Consider the following 9,784-nt stretch of genomic DNA (forward strand, 5'->3'; position numbering starts at 1 on the left):
GCATGAAAACCTGAGTCTAGATAGTCAGCACCCACATTAAAGCAGGATGTGGCTATAGGCCTCTGTGAGCCCAGTGCTGGGAGTGATTGGATACTGGGCCTCATTGGCCAGCCATTCTAGCAAAAGTAACAAACTCCCGCTTTAGTGAGAGACCCTGACTAACAAATTACATAGTGATAGAGAGGGGCACCTGATGTGCACTCCTGACCTCACATGTGCACAGACAAGTGAATGTACCTGAGTATACACATGCACACATGCACATGTGCCCACAAACACATACACACATGGGTGCTCACATGCACGTGCACACACAGACACGCACACATATGATCTCTCTTTTCAAGTTTCATTTCGCTGTCTCCTGTTCTGAAGCCTCACTTTTAATGACTGCAATGAACCAGAGGAGTGTAACTACTCCTATTTTCAGAGGTAGGGGACACACATAGCCATGCTTGCTTCTCTTTGTTCCTCACAGACCCAAACATCTGCAGTGGTATTAGATGTCTATAGGGTATCGTTGGTTTTTGATTGGCAGAAACTGAAAACTTCTTCCTGGGTGAGAAAGAGCTGAAGGTGAACAGGAATCTCTGAGAACGTGATGGCTTGCAGGGCTCTGCCATCTCCCTCCATTGTCCCCCTTTCCTTTGCTAGTGTCTCCCTTCTTCTCCCTCCTGAATGTGTCCTCTAAGGTTAGTTAAGCATGTCCACAGAAGCAGAAACATAGGTAATAGCTTTGAACTGGCACAGACCAGCTGGAGCTGTCTCTTCTGTATTCTTCAGCTCTGGAGCCTATGGGGAGGTTGGTGACAGTCACTTCCTCTAGCAAAAGTAAAGAAAGAAACATTTAACAGTGAGAAAGGAAAAGTCTCCCCATTCCAAATAAGGGCTTCCGTGCTGCATTAGGAGAACGCAGAGACCATTTGGAGCCCCTGGGTCCAGGGAAGTCCCTGGGAGGCAGAGCGAGAGGAGCCACCTGTTTGTTTCCCAGCAGTCGCAGGTGAGTGGTGGAGTTCTGGAGATCCTCTTCTACATAAGCCTCTGCCTAGAGAGAGGACTCAAATATCTACAGATGGGACTCAGATCCTTCGCTTCCTCCCACACGGTCCCAAATTCACCTATGACAGACCCAGTGTGTTAAGGAGTAAAGAGAGTTAAACAGAGTGGTCCGTCTACCTGGTATAGATTAATAGCCATGGAATTTCTTCATTCTTGGCTAATATCTTAAAATTGAGAGATAGGATTTTTTTGTTTCTTTTGTTTTGTTTTGTTTCGGAAGGGGGCAGGAACAAAAGGGAGGCAAGAGTTCATCTGGAATGCAAGCAACAAGGAGGGCAGAAGCCAAGCCCTCCTTCAGAAAGGAGAGAAGGAGCCAGAAGGCAGTCAGACAGCCTTAGGCAGGCACTTCTCATGGAGTTAATAGGCACTCAGGAAAATGTGACCATTTAACAGGAAGAAAAGAGCAAGCGGCAAGAGTGAGGAGCAATAGAGTTTTCAAATCTTGTCTCTCCTCAGAGTAGCATCTGCCCAGCAGAGCCACAGGCTCTGGCCCAGCCCTTATGCAGAGGTGAACCAGGTACCTGGTGTCAGGCCTAGAGAGGTTCGTCCCTGCCATCATGACCTAGAAAAGACAGAACTTCTTTCCCCACCAGAGGAACTGCACTCCCTGCTCTCCAGGGCTTCAGGGCTGGCCATGACAGACCTGAACAGAGCTATCTCTCCAACCCATGGGATGGGTGAGCGCTATAACAAAATCCAGGTCAGCGAGAGAAAAATGTGGCACCTGTTCAATCACAGTCTTCCATGATATGGGAGATTCAGAAATGGAGACACAGAGGCCCCCGGACAATGCTCATTTTTCTACTTAACTAAACGAAGACTGGGCAAGTGTGTAGGGTGTGGTCTAGTGGTAACAGGCTAAGGGCCCCCCAGCCAGGCCGGTATGTTCTTGGCTCTGGGTGGCAGTCCTTCCCCCCAGGTTTGAAGCAGGACCTTTTACACTCTAAAGTTGAGTCTGATAATTCACTCTCAGACAAGGCTGGTGGAGAGTTTCTTCCTGGCAGACTCCATCAGGGTCTGCTGCAGGGGTTGGGGGTTGGGGAAAGGGACAGGAGTGATGCTCTTTGGCACTGGAGCTGGCACAGGGCACTGCGGCTTTGGGAGACTCCATATCTGGTATCCCTCAGTTCAGAGCGGGCACTCCTCAACGCCATACTTTGAGGCACCCCTTTCTCTGTGCCAGTGTCCACAGAGGTGTGGTCCAGGCCTAGGGTAACCACATGAATAGTGCCCAGCCCAGGGTAGTGACAGCAGAGTCATCTGCTCTGCATCCAAAGAGGACACGGGACACTGGCAGAAGCCTGGAGACAGACAGCCTTGTCAGTGCCTGCAACAGTTACTAGAGGTTTGCAGGGAGGGGGTCAGACGTAAGGTCTCATTTCCTCCTCTCTCTCCTTCCAGTCCCTGCTTGTGTCATGGGACCCCAGAGTTCCTAGATCTAGCTGTACGGAGTGGCCTCTGGGGACACTGCTGGATAGGAAAAGGTGATCTGCAGGCAAGTCAGGAAGACAGAAGGTGCCCCACACAGGAGGCTGAGGAAGTGAGAAGTACTTGATGAGCCACCTCAGGTGCACTGGACTCAGAGAGCGTTCCCAGAGGTGCCAGCCACCAAGTCTCCTCTCCAAAACTGGGCAGGTGCATAGGACAGGTTGATCTCCCACTCCTAAGAAGGACCTTAGATGTAAATAAATATTCTACCTTATATTATGGTCTTTGCTTATAAAAACTACCAAATGCAAATTAGTATCTACTATTGTAATGTTTGGGAACAAAGAAGTTGGACTACATCTCTTGTAAAATGGGATTATATCATATACATATAAATAATGCATATACATATAAATAATACATATATATACATATAATTTTTATTTTATGTTCACTGGTGTTTTGCCTGTGTGATGGTTTCTGAAGCCCTGAAATTGGAGTTACAGACAGTTGTGAGCTGCCATGTGGGTGCTGGGAATTAGACCCAAGGCCTCTGAAAAAGCAGCCAGTGCTCTTAACCAATCAGCCACCTCTCCAACCCTACTCTTAGTCTTTAAAACCCACGAAGGGGTAACTTGAAGGAAAAAGATTTTTTTCCACCCTCCAAAACCAAATAACGTTTGTTTACAGAGCCGCAGTAAAACAACCAACCTCATCCTTGCCGTAACCATGGGGCAAATGTAGCTCCCAGGAACACTTTCTATTTTTGTGGTCACCAGCCCCTTTGATGGACTGGCTCTAATGAGCGTGAGTTTTAAAGAGAGGGCTCCTGCAGCCTTAGACTTTAGATCTAGAGTCCAGTGATTTTGGCTGAAAGAGGAATCGTCTGAAGTCCAGTGCCAGGGTGCAGGTCTGCCTCCCACGGCCCACACTAAAATGCCAAGGGTCAGGGGAACACCCAGAGATCAAAGAATTAGTGGGAATTCTGTCCTATGTGGGCGGCAGCTGGGGAAGGGGTGAGGGGACAAGAGCCCAGCTCTGACTAATTCTTCTATTTCCATGATCCATCCTTTTAACCCTCGAGTTTTGGGATAAAAGACTGCCCCACATGCAGACAAGGCTGGTAAAGGGCAGGGGAGAAAGTTTGGATCAAGTTCTCATGCCCTTCACTGGGCAGGCAGGGCTTGGGGCCAGGGAGAAACTTGACCTTTGCTGGCGGCCTGGGGAAAGCTTTAATCTGATGTATACCTGCAGGAAAATGATGGGAGGGAGCCTCCATATCAAAGGGAGCGTGGTGGCTTGGATTCTTGTCTTCGGGCTGTATCTTTGGGCACGATGCCCAAAGGCTGTGTGATGGACACACATTTATCATTCATGACTGAAGTCAAATGCACTTCTGTCCTTCTGTTGGCCAAAAGTCCTCAGTCCCAAACTTCCCACAAGAATCAAGCCAAGAACCAAGAGGAACTAGGCCTGTCTCTTGTTTTAATGGAAAAAAAAAAAGAGTCCATAACAATCGTTTAAAAATTTGTTACTATGGGCTGGAGAGATGGCTCAGTGGTTAAGAGCTCCGACTGCTCTTCCAGAGGTCCTGAGTTCAATTCCCGGCAACCACATGGTGGCTCACGACCATCTGTAATGGAATCCGAAACCTTCTTCTGGTGTGTCTGAGGACAGCTACAGTGTACTCCCTCTACAGTGTCCTCACATACGTAAAATAAATAAAAATCTTTAAAAAAATTGTTATTATAAAAAATTATAAGGCTGGGGGATCTTGGTCCAGTGGTGGAGTGCTTACCCAGATGACTGAAATCCTGGGTTCCATCCTTAGCACTAAAGGAAAGAGAAGAAAAGAGGGAAGAAGGGAGGGAGGGAGGGAAGGACTAAGGAGAGAGATGTAAGGACAGCTTTGTTCGGGACTGCAGTGATAAGGAGAACGAGCAGAAGCACTGCTTCATGGTTGTGGAGAGGAAGCTGAGCTCAGGTCTCTGTGCGAAGCAGGAGCAAGGGAAACTCCAGAGTCAGGGAGAAGATTGGATCAGAGGAGGGAAATGGGCTGAGAACTCAGGAATAAGAGGGACAATGACTAAACCCACCTAACAGGATTCTTGCTGGAGACAGGCCTGGGTACCCAGCTGTCGCCCCCCGGGCTATGGAGCATGAGACACCTGCTTAACTTAGAAAGTACTGAGATACAGAAGAGGGTGTTCCGGCCCAACTAGTTCACAGGATTCCTTGGCTAAAAGCAGGCTTTTGTTTGTTTTGTTTCGCTTTGTTTTAGATGTATACAGAAGAGCCTAGAATTTTCTGGAGCTTAAGTATGGCCTGCAGAGATTCAGTATTGAACCCTAGTGGTAGGGGTAAAAGTTTAAATTGTCTCATGACCCTGAGCCAGGGGCCCAGAAGGATCCTGCACCACAGAGTCACCTTTCTTTAAGACCTCCAAGTTTTAGGTAAGCGCGGAGGGAACCGAGGCCATCTGGGAGCTCCCTGACCCTTTCCTTAAGGAAGTCTCCTTCTGCCTAGACCTGGCAGTGAGCCTGCAGGCTGACGTCATCAGATCTTAAGGCCAGTATTTGCTGGAGGTATGTTTGCTCTGTGCCCAGTGGGTGCCAGGTACCACGTGTAAAGGAATGGAGCTCAGGAAGTCACAAGTCTCTGTGCCCAGGAGTCCACCCTCTCCAGGTGATGCAGTGGTTGACAGCTTCCTCCACACAGCTTCATACAGCCATGACTAAAGAGCAGAGCCTTGACCTCCCACAGCTAAGGCTTTGGTTTCTACTGTGGGTCACTGTGGGTGCCTACTCACAAATGAATAAGAAGGGATAAATTCTAACCCTTTTAAGGGGGGAAAGACTGGTAGAGCCAGGTGAGGCCGACAGGACAGGAATGTTGCTGGTAGGTAGAAAACAAGGGAAGAGAAGAAGCAAGAAAGGTAGGGGCCCTGTGACAGATAAGTTAAACCGCCATCCATCCCAGTCCCTCCCAAAAGGTCAGAGGGAGAACCACCACCTTCCCAGACTCCCTTGCTGCTGAGGTTGACCATATGGCAATGTTCAGCCAATAAGATAAGGTCTAGTCAAAAGTGGGGTTTCTGGGACAACTCCTTAAAGAAGTCCCGACAGGGACCAGCGGGATGTTACCTAATTCTTCTGCCCTCTTCCTGCTACATAGATCAAAGAATCATCCTGCCATCTCTTTTATTTGGGACAAGGTAGTTGAGATCACACCCTCAGTTCGTAACACAGGCTGGCCTAAAACCTGCAGTGAACCTCCTGCCTCAGTCTCCTGAGTGCTGGCATATACGCGTGCACTGCCAAATCTTGCTTACCTTGTCTTTCACCATAGATCCAAAGTCAGGTGTTAGCTGTAAAGCAATCTAAAGGTCCTGGAACCTGACTGCATTTGAAGATGCCACAGCATGGAGATCATGTTAACCTGTGGTCCTCTGAGTGCTGGAGTGTGGAGTGAGTCGTTGTTAGGATTAATCCCTTCCTCGAGGCTCTGGATTCCTTACCATGAGAACCATCGTTATAAACAGAGGCTCCCCCCATGTTTTACCTTATCTGCCCACATACACATTCCCATCTACTTTAACATGATGTTATGACATGTAAGGCCCAAACCAGAAGTGGCCTCCTGGTCTTTGATATCTAACCTTAAGAATCATGATCTGGCTGAGCATGGTGACACACATCTGTAATCCTAGCACTCAGAAGGCAGAGGCAAGCAGATCTCTGAGTTTGAGACCAGCCTGGTCTACAGAGCGACGAGTTCCAGGACAGCCAGGGCTACACAGAGAAACTCTGTCTGACAAACAAACAAACAAATCAAAAACCAACAAGACAAAAATGAGTAAACTTTTTTTAATAAGTTATCCGGCCTCATGTATTCTTTTATAGCAACAGAATATGTCTTCAGTCTTCTGTTTTGACAGAACAGCTTAAGTCTGTTTTGTTAGGCCACCCTCTACCTCCTCCTACCCTGCCTCACCCAGTCACACACACACACACACACACACACACACACACACACACACACACACACACACACACCATGGCTGGCAGAATACAATCTGACTCGAGCTGCCCTGAAATAGAGAACCCTGTCAGGCAGCCAAAGAGCTGAGTCCAAGTCCTGGCTCTAGACCCGATTAATTAGTATGTGACTTTAGGCAAACGTCCAGAACCTCTGAGCCTCATTTCCTTATCTGTGAAAGTGGAAGTTGATGGGCTGAGGCTGTAGGTCTGTGTTGGAGAACTTGCCCAGCATGCCTAAAGATGGGTGTTAGATTTGTCCCAATAAACAAATACGTTTAGCCGGACATGGTGACACACACCTGCAATCCGTGCACCCGGGACAAGGCCAGAGGATCTCAAGTCTCAGGCCAACCTGAGCTACATATAATGACCCTATCTCTTGGGCCAGCCTCAGCTACATATTATGACCCTATCTCATACAACAAAAGCCAAAAGTGGAGAATGGCTCTGGCCTCAGTGTTCATCACCACTGCTCTTAGGGGCAGAACTACAAGACAGTGGCTTCCCCTGTGCTGTGTGCGGGTTTCCTGGGAACTCTATGAACAGAAAAAGATTGAAAATTCTTCCTGATGTACTGAGTTATGTTTCAAGACAAGAGGGCTAAGGGACCTAGAGGCACTTAAGGCTGGTGGGGCAAGAAGTGTCATACAAGGATGTCACAGTTGAGGATTGAAAGGAGCCAACATCAGAAATGTGTTTCTGCTACCCTTGGCAGAGGATGGGCTCAGGATCAGGTGTAAAGAATGATGCCAGTACCCAAAGACCAGTGGGATGAGACCAGGAGGCCTGTATAGATCAGAGTTAGCACAGGCCAACTGCTTCTGGGAAACATCCCTGGCTCAGCCAATCAGGAAGGGCAAGAGAACCTGGACTGTCTGCTTGTCTCAGTGAAATGAAGCCCATGGAGACTGCCTTAGCCTCAACAACTCAATCAAATCTTCCTGTGCTCCAAAAGGCGGCAGCAATCTTAGGCTATCTGAATCAGCTTAAGGAATTGAAATCATCATCCTTCTACATCTATGGATCCTGCGTCTACGGATTCAACCAATGGTGGGTTGAAAATATTTGAAAATAAATATGTCTGTGCGGAATGTGACAGATGGTTTCCCTTGTCGTCATCCCCTAAAGCATATGGTATGACCACTCTGTGCACTGCAGTCACACTGAATTAAGTATTCAAGAGATGGCCTGGAGCAAGAAGGCTATGGGTAGATTCCAGGCAGACACTATGTCATTTTATAGAGGAAGGTTGAGCATCCACAGGTTTGAGTGCCATCGGATTCTTGGAACTGATCCATCACAAATACCAAAGGCACTGTATCTGTGTGTCTTCCACATGGTATGCAGATGACCATGTTTTGCCCATAGCCACCGAAGGGTTAATGTCAGTGCGCATAGAACCCTGCATGGAACCAGATACTCCTGCTGAGCTGGGGCAGGTGCTAGAGTAGCCTGAGGTAAGGGGGTGGGGGGAAGCTGGTCATGCAAGAAAAGTGCAATAGCAGAGTCTCAACAGGTGGTAGGTAGACCAAAGGGTGCAGGGGAGGGTGCAGGGTGCAGTAACAGGTGCGTGGGTGGAACAGCCCAGCTCTCCTGCTCCAGATGTCAGCAGGTGGCTGGGGTGGAGCTGACAACCACACCTCCAGGGCTCACATGTGGGGCAGAGAGCAGAGTCAGTGCCACACGGAAAGAGGCAAGAGAATATAGAATGAGGGTCCCAAGAGGAAGGAGACAGGACAGATGGTTAAGACAAAGATACTGGCGTGGCCCACGTCTCCAGGAAATAGCCTCTAGGAGATGTTTTTAACCAATAGCACGTGGAACCATGTTTCACCAGACCCTACTCTAGACTCCTGGCCCCAGACAGGATAGACCCCAGCACTGGATACAAGGCTGTGTGTGCCCAGGACAGGTATATGTGTGTCTGGAGAGGAGGGACAAAGGAGCAAGTATGACAGTGTCTGGGAGGACCAGAAGGGGGACATCAGTGGAGAGATCATTAAAGGCTACATCATAGACTTCAGCTGGCAATAAATGTCCCCCATGCAATCCCAGGACTTTCTTGCTTTTTGCCCCAGCAGAAAGGGCAGTTATCTGTCAGGGATCTCTAACAAGAGATAGTTCCAAGAAGCATGTGCTTTTCACTCTGTGGACTACCAATGATCAAGCTTCACTTATAGAGTAGGTACAAGAAGACATTAAGAACAATGACTTTTTGAATATGCATTACTAACAATTACTGTAGTAAAAGTTATCCAACACTTATGAACTGCTTATTTCTGTAATCTTCTATTTCACATTTTTTAGACTGACGTTGGTCTCCAGGAACTGAGCTGCAAAAGGTGAAAGCACAGAAAAGGGGGAATCACGACAAGGTTTGGCAGTGTGCAGTATGTCAAGGCACTGCTCTCTGGGGTCACAGTACCTAACGGGAGTAACTCACAACAGCAAAGGTTTATCTCTGCTCACAGTTTCAGACGGTTTAAACTCACCACAGCAAGAGAAACACAGTTCTTGGTGGCAAAAGAGTATGGCAGAAGCTGTTTCTATAACCATAACTAGAACAGCTCCCAGGTATGACCGTCAAAGGCCCACCAACTCATGACCCAGACCCAGATACCCCCAAAGTTCCCCAGCCATTCTCAACAGCAGCACCATTTGCAGAATACAATTTCAAAACATGGATCTATGGAGACATTTTTATTTCTTCTTTCCCAACCCCCAGACCCAGACAGAGTCTCACCATGTAGCTCTGGATGTCTTGGAACTCACTATGTAGAGCAGATTGGCCTTGAACTCACAGAGACCCACTTACTTTGCCTTCCAAGTGCTGGGATTAGAGGTGTGCACCACCATGCCCTGACATTTCTGTTTCATACTGTTTTCCGATCTAGCAGAAAGCTGATCATGAGAGGTCCAAGTTCTAGTCCCTCCCCAGTGAGGGCTTTGTTCTAGGATGAGTCAGGTGCTCATGCACTCAGGGCTGGACTCCTCTAGCTCTGTCCCTTGCTGTCTGTCTGGAGGCAAAAGCTAAGTGAACAGAGGGCTGCTAATTCCTGGAGCAACGATGCCTCTTCTTAGATCTGGATCGGAAATGATTTCAGGAGAGAGGTTTTACATAGAAGGTTTTACAGTGTGAGCGACAATAGACCATCCCTAGAGACTGCAAATGTACCATCCTGTTAGACTAGATGCTCTTACTCATTAAGATCCTCAGTCTCTAAAGGAAGTCTACCTTCCTGGAAGCCAGACGCCTG

This window comes from Rattus norvegicus, chromosome 15 (genome assembly GCF_036323735.1).
Source record: "Rattus norvegicus strain BN/NHsdMcwi chromosome 15, GRCr8, whole genome shotgun sequence".
Classification (NCBI taxonomy): Eukaryota; Metazoa; Chordata; class Mammalia; order Rodentia; family Muridae; genus Rattus; species Rattus norvegicus.